Genomic DNA, 10,019 nt, shown 5'->3' on the forward strand with positions numbered 1-10,019 from the left:
CTTAAGAAAAACCAACCAAGTATCATTTATATTCATAATTTGAAAGAACTAGAAGTCTATGAGAAAGTCTAGCATTGACGCTAATAAAGGATGGACTTTCTTAGTTTTATAATTAAACAAAATACTGAGTTTGGTGGTTGCCTTTTAAAATAATTATGCCAGCAGAAAAGCAAAGGTGTGTTACTACAGTCTTCCACCAGGTTTCATAATTTAAACTACCCGCCAGAGAGAAACTGGCTTAATTGTCTCTCTGACTCCAACCTCTAAGATGCCTATCTCTGGCTGTATTTGCTAAAACTACATTAGAAAACATGCAGATTTAGGATGAACTGAAGCCTGAGAGGTACAGTAGATTTGCGAGGGACTATCCAATGCCAGAAAATCTCTCATAGTCTTAAACATGGGACATTTCCTTAGAAGCTATGGCCCGTATCATGATGTGGCCCAGAGGGAAGGAGCCTACGATAGGCAGCACAATGAGAGGTACGCAAGAAAGTAGTAAATGCCAAGAGTGGTAGTGAGTCTTCTGGAGGTAGACACTAACTTTCCCTTTGGTCCCTGTCTCAGTATCTGTTTCTCATAACTTTGATTATAGACAACTACAGGCCTGTTACATGAAAAGATTCATGCAATAGGCCTTCCCTTCCCCTGGCTGCCGGCACCGGTTTTTCTCCGGCACCTGGGACCCAGTCCTTCATTCTGGCCGGAGCTGCCTTCAAACTTTCGCTGCTCGGGCCAGAGCCACCTTCAGTCTTTGCTCTGCCGCTTTGTGCCTATGTATGCAAATTAACTGTCATCTTTATTGATGGTTAATTTGCATATCCTGCTGATTAGCCAATGGGAGGCGTAGTGAAGGTATGGTCAATTAGCATGTTTGTCTATTATTAGATAGGCTATCAGATCAAAAGTCTGTCCTTTGTTTCCCTTTCATCTGATTTAAACAAAATTTTATGTTCAAAGTTTTCTAACTAGTTTGGTATGTTATCAGCATTTTCTCTTAAATTTTTATTGAATTTATTGGGGTGACACTGGTTAAAAAAGAAATTATATGAATTTCAGGTGCACAATTCTACAACACATCATCTGTATACAGTATTGTGTCAAATACCCATCCAACACTATTTATCCCCCCATCCATCAATATTTATCAACCGTATGCCATACTCCATCTCTTCCAACATCGCTTCCCCAAGCAATCACCATACTGTTGCCCCTGTCCATGAGTATTTTTTTTAAATATATATATTTTTATTGATTTCAGAGAGGAAGGGAGAAGGAGAGAGAAATAGAAACTTCAATGATGAGAAAGAATCATTGATTGGTTGCCTCCTGCATGCCCCCTACTGAGGATTGATCCCCAACCCAGCATGTGCCCTTGACCAGAATTGAATCCAGGACCCTTCAGTCCCCAGGCCGATGCTATATTCACTGAGCCAAAGTAGCTGGGTAATATTTTCTGTTTTTTTCTTCCTTGCTCTATCCTCCCACCCCTCCACCCACCTCCTCTCTCTGACAGCTGTCAACCTGCTATCATTGAGTCTGTCTCGATTTTGCTTGTTAGTTCATGTTGTTCATTGGATTCCACTTGAGTGAAATCCTGTGGTACTTGTCTTTCTCTAACTGGCTGATTTCACTTACATAATACTCTCCAGGTCTATCCATGCTATTGCAAAGGGTACAATTTCTTCTCTTTTTTTTTTTTTTTACAGTCATGTAAATATTCTATTGTGTAAATATATCACAGCTTTTTTATCCACTCATCCATCTACTGATAGACACTTGAGCTGCTTCAAAATCTTGGCTATTGTAAATAACACTTCAATGAACATAGGGGTACAGATATTTTTTCAAATTCGTGTTTTGGGTTTCATTGGCTATATTCCCAGAAGTGGGATCCCTGGGTCATAAGGCAGTTCCATTTTTATTTCTTGAGGCAACTCTATACTGCTTTCCACAATGGCTATATCAGTCTGCATTCTCATCAACAGGGCACAAGGGTTCCATTTTCTCCACATGCTTGCCAACATTTGTTGTTTATTAATTTTTGAATGATAAGATATTCTGATAGTGTTAGATAATATTTCATTGTGGTTTTAATTTGCATTTCTCTGATGATTAGTGACATTGAACGTCTTTTCACATGTCTATTGGCCATCTGTGTGTCTTCTTGGAGAAGTGTCTATTTAGATCAATTGACTATTACTTAATTGAATTTTTTTGGTGTTGAGTTTTATACGTTCTTTATAAATTTTGGATATTAACCCCTTATCAGATGCATTTTCTAAAAACCTCTCTTTTATGTTTCAGGTCCTGAAATTGGTGGGAGAATTTGGTGCATGAATACATGTGTGATTTTGGTATATGTTAGAAGAGAGAGAGGAGAGTGGGAATATATATTAATATAAGTCAATTTGAAGCCTGGGTTACTGGAAACAGTCATTCCTCCCAGTTGTAACATTCACAGTCACATACTAACTCTTTGCCTTTCTCCATCACCAAGATAAAAATTAAATTATCAAAAAAGTCTATCTTAACACAAAAATCTATTTGAATGTACTAATTTTAAAATAATAGACTCTCAATTTATATACATATATATTCTTATCTAAAAAATTAGTTTTACAACCTACACTTTAAAAAATTTATGCTTTGTTTCAATTGGAAAATTAGCCATTTACCAAAATCTACATAAATAAATGCCTCATTCAACATAACATCTATAAAGATTTGAAAAATAGATTCTCATCAAAATTATATATTATTTATATGTATATATACATATTTTTATTTATATACACATATATACTTGTATATATACATATATATTTATATTGTATATATAAATATATGAGGTGGTAGATGTGTTAATTAACTAGATGGGAAGAATTTTTTCATTGCATATATCAAATCATCAAGATGTAAAATTTAAATATCTTACACTTTTATTTGTAAATTTTTCCTCAAAAATATTACACATATGTGGACCACATAATTTTTACTTTACTCTCCAGGAAAACGTTAGTGTGGATAATGGCTTTATAAGTCCTAGAAATAAGTTCTTGCTCATAGAGGACTCTAGTGCACAGGATGGGGACCAATGGTTTAAAATTGTGGTTTTACGCCATTGTGATGGCTTTTACAACTTATACACACACACGCGCACAAAATGGAGCTAGGTTGCTGTGTCTGGATTCTTGGATTTCTGTCCAGTTCACAAGTCCCTCTCCCTTATAAACCACCTCTACTTTTTCTTGCCTTGGTTTCCTCTTTGCACAATAGGGAGATAGTGATATACCAACTTCAATGACTCATGCCAGAGTTTATACATGTAGAAATCATCAGATCAAAGGACACCTTCTAAAGCATAAATTTTTAAATAACTAGATATAAAGATTCAATTTTAAATGTTCAGAGAACTTGAGTTTCTCTAGTAAATCATACTTGAAATTCTTAAGCCACACTTTTCCCAACAATACTACAGGATTGGAAATAAGTGGGAAGAATTGTATTATTTTGTGGAGCTACATTTCATGGTAGAAAATATTGCAGTTAGTTACCTGACCTAGACTGATGAACTCTGAGTTAGTTGCAATGATTATTATTCCATTATTCATTTTACAAACAAAATGGATACTTAGATTTTCTAAGATTTATTCTTCTGTTTATTCACTTTTCAATAAGTGTAAAATGTAAGGATTTATCTATTTTTTATATGTTAAAATTGGATTCAGTAAATTTGTTTTTCATCCTGTTGGAAGCATAATCACAATTATTTATTAACAACATGGAAATATTGACTATTTTACTGCTAAGTTTGTGTTTTGTATTAAAGCAACTTAATACTGTGTTCTGTGCTTTACACACATTATTGTATTTAGTCCATTCAATAAACCTATAAATTAGACATTATTACAGCAGGCATTTTTAGATGAGGAAATTAATATTCACCAGGTTAACTAATTAACCAAAGTCTTAGAGTATTTGAAGTGAGAAGCCAGGTTCAAACCCAGACCTCACACAAGAGCCCTGATTCTTACTAAATTATCAAAATGTCTAACAATACATGTTTAACCTTATTTTCTCCTAGGACGACTTAAGGTTGAATAACATTTACTGTATGTTTTTCCATAAAAAGAATAATGAAAAATATAAGAGTACAAAATAGCAAAAGAGAAATAAAATCACCCATTTCAATAATGCCTACATAAAGACATTACTATATGTTGTTGATTTTTCTCTTAAATTTATTCAATATTTTCATAGCTGTGATCTTACTACTTGTGCTATTTTGCCTTCTTAATTTTATATAACATAAGTATTTTTCATATTACTATGGCATCTTTTAAAATATATGAAAAGACTTCATAACATATTATTAAAAAGTAAGCATTTAAGTATAGTTAGACATTTAAGTTATTTTTTTAATATATTTTTTATTGATTTTTTACAGAGAGGAAGGGAGAGAGATAGAGAGTTAGAAACATCGATGAGAGAGAAACATCGATCAGCTGTCTCCTGCACATCTCCTACTGGAGATATGCCTGCAACCCAGGTACATGCCCTTGACCGGAATCAAACCTGGGACCTTTCAGTCCGCAGGCCGATGTTCTATCCACTGAGCCAAACCGGTTTCGGCGACATTTAAGTTATTTTAACGTGGTCTCTATTATAAATGTGTTGGTCATAATAAAACACTTTTTTTTTTAAATTGTACTTGTTTTCTTAAGGGAAGTCTATAAAGGTCGAGTTACCATTTCAAGTAACTACTAACACAGTTAATGTTCATTTTACATAATGCCAAAATCTTTTACAAAGGCTTCTGCAAATTAGCCCCATATAAATGCATGAATGTACATAGTTTACTATGTCACAAGAGTGCATAACAAAAAACTCTGGAAGGTGCTCTATGTGAAAGCCACATCTTATAACTACCTACCCCATCCCCCTTAAAAATGCTAATAAAACAGCTGGGCTCAGTGGTTGGGCATGGACCTATGAACCATCCATTCCAGGTCCGGGCATATCTGGCTCGGTCCCCAGTATGAGGTGTTCAGGAGGCAGCCGATCAATGATTCTCTCTCATCATTGATATTTCTACCTCTCTCTCTTCCTCTCCCTTCCTCTCTGAAATCAATAAAAATATATAAAGACATCAGAGGGGTGAGGGCATGAGCAAGGGTGGGGGCAAAAAGGGGGATAAGAACACATATGTAATACCTAAATCAATAAAGAAAAATTTTTTAAAACAAAATATATAAAAATGCTAGTAAAACAGAAGGGGGAGGAAATTGATTCTTATATTTTAAGACTAGAGGCCCAGTGCATGAAATTCATGCACTAGGGTGGAGGGAGATGTCCCTCAGCCCAGCCAGAAACTTCTCCAATCTGGAACTGCTGGCTCCCAACCACTCGCCTGCCTGCCTGCCTGACTGCCCCTAACCGCTTCTGCCTGCCAGCTGATCATCCCCTAACCACTCCCCTGCCAGCCTGATTGACACCTAACTGCTCCCCTGCCAGCCTAATTGCTCCCAACTGCCCTCCCCTGCCAGCCTGATCACCCCCAACTGCCCTCCCCTGCTGGCCTAGTCACCCCTAACTGCTCTCCCCTGCCACCTGGTCCCCCCCAACTGCCCTCTCCTGCAGGACCGGTCACCCCCAACTGCCCTCCCCCGATGGCCCGATTGCCCTCAACTGCCATCCCCTGCAGGCCCAGTTGTCCCCAACTGCCCTCCCCTGCAGGCCTGATTGCCCACAACTGCCCTCCCCTACTGGCCATGTTGTAACCACATGGGGGCGACCATCTTGTATGAGGGTGTGATGGTCAATTTGCATATTACCTTTATTATATAGGATAAGAGGAAAATCTTTCCAAAGTGTCAATAAAAGTGACAGAAGATACACAAGCATCCTTCCAAATATTTCTTCACATCTTTAAGTTACTCTATCTCCTTTCTATAAATTCAATATTCCACTGAACCTTAACTAATAAAGAAACAAATTAGATACAGTTTAAAATGTGGTGTGTTGAGGGAAATTATTTAAATATGAGCTTTTCTTATTAGTAGTGGCAGACCAAGCAAGGTTCACAACATTATCAGCAGAGTTAGCTGATTTAATTTCCATATAATGTTTTCAAGATATCTGTTCCTTAAAAGTTGTTGAGCAGGCACTAGGAATTCTAAATAAATAGAGCTTCTAAAGAAAATGTAATTACCAGTGTGTACAGAGCCAGGGAAGTCCCACGGACATGATAAGTTTGGTAACCAAGAGAGAAAGCGTTAATGAACATAATCATGAAAATGTTATTAGCTGGAGCATTTAAAACAAAACAATTAAGAGGCTTTCATTTCATTAAGCAACCAATATCACTCAATATCATTCTGAGGCTTTAAAGTAAAGAGGTTCTCTCCTTAGCCTCAATTTAAATGAAAAGCTACAAATGATCTGAAAGTGTGAATAGTTTTAATATGCAATTTCACTTACGGGAATCTATACTAAAAAAATCGAACTGAACTGAGAAAAAAGATTTATGCTCAGTGATATTAATCACAGCATTGTTTGTTAGAAAAAAGTTAAATCTCCAAAATTAAAGTAGAATTATGTAATAAATAACACTTAAGGAAATTGGGGTGAATATATACAATGGACCAACGTGAAACATTTAAATTTTGATTGCAATAATTTGGGGAAATGCTAGTGAATCTTCAACAATAATGGTAGTTTAAAAAATATTTACATTCTAGAGTCTTTCCACTGTTTTAAAGTCTACATAACATAGAAAAATTAAGGGGCTTCCCATTGATCAGTGGCTAGGTAGTTAACACACTACCGCTGTTGATATTAACAAAAGAGCTGCCTAAATGCGGTTATTTGGCAATTTCCTCCATTCTTTGAGTTACTCCATCCCTTCAAAAATTGCTCCAAATTAAAAAAAAAAATTACATTGCAGAAAAAAATGTCTTAATTCCATTTGACTAAAAAAAAAATAATAATAAATCTATAGTACAGAGTAGAGACAAGATAATGAACAGGAAGTGGAAAAATTCACAGCTAACTAAAAAAACTATTAATTTTAATGTGAAAAAGAGAAAGTATAGAGAGGAGCTAAGGTCTTTCATGTTTTACTTTGTACACATCTCTAAAGCTTGAACCTTTTGTAATAAAACTAATGAAAATACAAACAACAAAAATTAAAGAAAATAGAAAATTATAGCAACATTTATATGTCTATTTTTAAAAGGGGATAGATATTAAGGTAATTTTAATGTTTTTCTTTTTGTCTGTGTGCCTATTTTTCCTTATAGGAACTATCAAATTGAACATTATTTTCGGTCTCAATGGTCAAAAGATGCTTGAAAATGCATTTTTATTGTTGAAATATTCTGAGTGTCATACTAAAATTTTAGGCTTGATTTATGTCTTAATAACACTTTCTAGAGTTATTTGTTGATCATTAAAATGTCACTGAAAAACTCTTTAATAAATTACTATAGCAAGTAGCTTCTTAATGTTCTGATTGGCCTGCGATTCTCAGCAATTTCATCTGTCCTTTTTGCAAGATATATGTAGAGGCTGGGATTTGTCATATTCTATTTTGTTTATTCAGGCTCTGGGAGGTAATCCCAATTGGAAATTTATCAAAGATATCCGTATGGCAATAAAGATAATCCTTCAGCATCTAGATTAGTTCTCTGTTTTATACCACTAATGAATACTCCAGAGAAATATGGGTAATTTTCCAGAACAAATTAACCTTACAAGCACAGCCACTTATAATGTTCATTTTACTGGACACCTACGACACAGAATAAATTTAAATACAGTTTAATCGACCCTTCCAGGCCTGGTGGAGATTAAACAGCTAAGAAATAAATATAATGGTAATTAACCTAAATTGATGCTAAGATGGTTTTTACATAAGTACTGACAAATATCACATTTGGGATCTTAATTTGGAGCAAATAGAGAATATGGAGTCAGGCAGCAACATCGTCCTACATATCACGTGTCTCACAATCGTTCAGAGGTGGCTTTTGCTGGCAAGGAAATCTGATTTTTAATTACTCTGTTGTTTCCAGCACGTAATGGCCATGACTTGTTTAACAGGAGCACCAGGATCTAAGCTGCATTTCGCTTCCCTCCTGCCTTCGTTTCACTGCAGAATTGACAAAATGTAGCTCTCTGTCCTACTAATAGGGCAGCATGAAAACTAATTGGTATTCTCTGTTTTCAAATATTTGTATCCTCAAGCTTCTCTGCCTAAAAAAGCCTGACAGAGTCTCTTCATTATCTAATTATGCTATAATTATTGCATACTCAATTGCCAGGCCAGACTAATTCATTTATGTTGTGCATCAATATAAACTTGGGCCTCTGGAACAAGATTTAACCAACTTTTAAAAATTCTAATTTAGATCACAGTGTTGTCTCCTGGCGATTCAAGACATGAGTAATCTTTCTTTTTATTAAAATAAGAAAAATCTAAATAAATATACTAAGGTAGCTTTTAAATCATTGCTGTTATTTTTGTTGAAATTGGCTTTTCCATGCAATCCCAATGAAAGATTATGTGAACTTGATGATCTTATAGTACATAAATGAGTATGTATTTGCTACCTGTCTCCTAATCTATTCTGGACCAAAACACTGATAGTCCTGAATCTCCATCAATAATAAAAAATGTTTGCAGGCCTGAACAATAAAGAGTAATGTTGTACATAATGATAGCATAAGCTCCTGTAATAAATACTATGATATTAATACCGAAGGACCAGGGAAATAAATGCTTATCTACATAGGGGAAACATAATACTCTAAGATAATAGCCTGCAGGGTAATATAGCACGTATGTCTAACATCTTCATGTGACTAAGAAAAAATTGAATTTCATCTGCAAGTAGTTTTAGTTTAACCAGGTAATAAAATTATTCCTGTGTTATTTTTAGTCACAAAAAACTGAGTCATACATGTTAAGTGACAAATACAAGTAGTGATATTATCTTTCTCTTCATTTTGATTTATTATATACATTGCATTGTAAGGGGGAAAAAATAACTGAAACCACTTAATGTAAGATAGGGGTCTCTTCAAATTACAAAATTGTCCAGAAGACTGCTGGGCTGACTAGTGGCCATTCTCCCATCAGTTTCTTCCTCCAGGCTTCCTCTACACTGTGTCCTGGACTGCAGTAGGTTGACTTTCATGAGCTGCATATCCCAACTCCTCAATCATCAATTTGCTTTGGCCAACAGAGGTAGCAGCAGAAAACTGATGAGCTGGAGATGGAGGGTGAGAGGAAGAGTGGGAGAAAGGGAGAGGGAAGAGGTGGTGGAGGGAAGCACTAGAGGGAGAGAGCTAGAGGGAAGAAGGAGAGAGGGAGGTAGAGGGATGGGGAGAGGAGAAAATTGGACCCTTCCTCTTGCTGCCAGGCTGGTTTTTCCTATCGAGCTCCCACAGGTGCTGCTCAAGCCAGGTACTAGGTTCCACTCTTTTCTCCTACGTCAGACTTCTCCGTTGGGTGCACAGGTCAGAAAGGCATCCTGCATTTGGTGGTGCCGGGAAGCTTCACCATCCCTTGCTGGATCCTTTCATCCTATCTCCATTTCAGTAAATAGACCTTACATTAAACTTCCTTTATACTTTCTTCAATTAACATTTTGGGTATGTCCTGCTGACCACTACAGCTATTGCTTCAGAACCTTCCACAATACGGTGTGATTTTCAGATACCATGGGAGGAGTTTTTCCATCTATTCGGTGGCTACTTGGTAAACCAAACTGCGAATGAAAGCTCATTAAGGGACTAACTTATTCCCACTATAAGGAATCAGGTTTAGTATTTTCTGTAGTAGCCAATAAAACCAACCAGACTATTTCATATAATTTCATCTACAATACAAAAAGGGCAAAACTTTTTTCTGAGTTTCCCTGTTTTAAAACAAATCGTGTATATGCAATGTTGAAACAACCATGGAAAATTATTAAAAAGTGAATGTTACATCATTTAATATGAATTTTCAC

This window comes from Myotis davidii, unplaced genomic scaffold (assembly GCF_000327345.1).
Source record: "Myotis davidii unplaced genomic scaffold, ASM32734v1 scaffold1515, whole genome shotgun sequence".
NCBI classification, from domain to species: domain Eukaryota; kingdom Metazoa; phylum Chordata; class Mammalia; order Chiroptera; family Vespertilionidae; genus Myotis; species Myotis davidii.